We start from the raw sequence: 2246 nt of genomic DNA on the forward strand, positions 1-2246 counted from the left end.
TGTTTGGACCCAAAAAGAACAAAACACATAATCAACACATTTTTCTCACCTTTAATAGCCTCATGTAGTTAGATTAATCTTAAATTAAATTGGCTCTTTTTAAGCATAYATTTATCATTAATTGTAAGGTACTTTAACRTAAAAATGTATAAAATTTGCACTTATCAAATTCCCCCACACTTAGATCATTGTCCGTCCCGGCAATGACTTAAGTTAACACGTAATTATAAAAATCGAATCTAACGAGAATGTCAACACATATAGCATATCATGAGTTTGAGATTTGCAACAAAGCATTGAAAAGAGGATGCACACGCAATCAAGTAGACACAAGCTAATCTCGAGAACTCTCACGAATGGGATTAACAAAACAACACTCGATTCACTCCTTGGGTTAAAGTGTATCGCTCAAATCGTCAATGTCTAGCATGTATCTACCATATACTTGAAAAATCTCTCACTCTCCACTACTTGAATAAAATACATGCTTATAAATCAAAAGGTCTTAACAGGTGTAATGAAAAACAAAGCTTTGGRTACGGTAGGGAAATATATAGGAAAAGTGACTAAGACCTAACACCAACGGAGAATTCGGCTAMTCAAACACAYTTTATTTTTATTTTCACAAAGGACWTTTGCATTTATCTTTGAAGCTCATTYCTTTTYGGACGATAGGGAATAGAAATGAAACGCTTATATTCAACCGTATCGTCATTWTCGTCGTCTATTTTTTTTWWTKRMSRMSKWAWTTTKSYYYTYMWTTTTTTTYSKTTTKRAWTTTYYWGKYTTTTTTTYYTTTTTTYYTTTYMAWYYTTTYYTTYMWTTTTTTTTCTTCTCGAACATATGAATTCTTCTTTCAAGTATACARGGATATTGGGATCACTCCATTGGTGCTTRGTCRGGTGWGTCKTGTTTGGATTGGTTCATGATGTGGGTGACAAAGGAAATAGGCTAAGGCTCAAAGTGGTGTGCAAAAGGKATAATAACAACATAAGGGGTAGGCTTAAGGCTAKTGMTTTAACACAAAAATGAGCAAACGATGGCCTTTATCATGTTTATKAGCATGTAGTTATCATGTAGTCTTAAGGAGAGARAAATCAAGTTCTAGAGATGCATATCTAGGCATGACGCAATCACMCAAGAAATGAATTTGAGACTAATATCAAGTGTTTAGTCTAAATAAGCTCAAAGTCTCACGGTGTTCAAAACTACCTCAAGTGATTAACAATAGTCTACTTTGACTGATATGCTACCACTAATCACTCTAAGTGCTATCAATCAATCTCAATCATGCTATACATGCATCCAAACTCATTGTCATCAACAATTTAAGCTCAATAAAAGCATGCTAACACATTGTYAAAAYGGACAAAGATCCTCATTTAAGCRCAAAATTTGCAAAAAGCAAAAATTTGACCCCTAAAACCATTTATATACCCAATTCATGCAAATAACCCCCACCCCCACACTTAATTCATACATTGTCCTCAAGGTATGCAATAAGTAGAGAACACTCTAAACGATTAAGGAAAAGGGAACAGAAAACTCCCCTGATTTGATGAGTGACCTCCCAATGTAAGAATCCGTGGAGATGGGCRCGTCTCTTCAAGCGTCCAACATTCGGGGTGAACCTGAAAACATAGAAATCTAATAGTGAAACTAGAGAATCTAAAAACAAAATAAATAACTGAAAGCAATAAATAACAAGAATTGGAAATTCGTGGGTTGCCTCCCACGCAGCGCCTTTCTTTTATGTCTTTGGCTAGACCATACTCAGTTCAATTCTTGTAGCTTGGCGTGACCAAAGCTACCCTTTCTAATTTCGGATCAATTGGTAATGGTGAACCTGCACGAAACGATCTTGGCATAAACAGTTAAACTTTGCCGAGTCCCCGGCAGCGGCGCCAAAAWTTTGACGGGTGTYGAGTCCGGCAAATAATAAAATTAAGCTTATTATCTCTAAAACACACTTGTAATAGCGATAAGTAGGGTCGTCTCCTCAGGGACTCGGTGTTAACCGTAAGTCCAAGACGTAAATGTGTGCAAATTCATTGACAATAAAACACTATATATAAAAAAGGGGGGGGGGGTTGGATGATTTATAAGCAACCTAAATATGCAAAATAAATTGGGAACTTTAAACAATAATATGAACGAGACTAGTAATGAGCATCAATCAACTAATCCTTTGGATTATATATCATCGACTCATTCAATCCATTTTCTCAAAAGAAACCACGTTGGTT

This window comes from Cynara cardunculus (assembly GCF_001531365.2).
Source record: "Cynara cardunculus var. scolymus isolate 2C chromosome LG 6, CcrdV1, whole genome shotgun sequence".
Classification (NCBI taxonomy): Eukaryota; Viridiplantae; Streptophyta; class Magnoliopsida; order Asterales; family Asteraceae; genus Cynara; species Cynara cardunculus.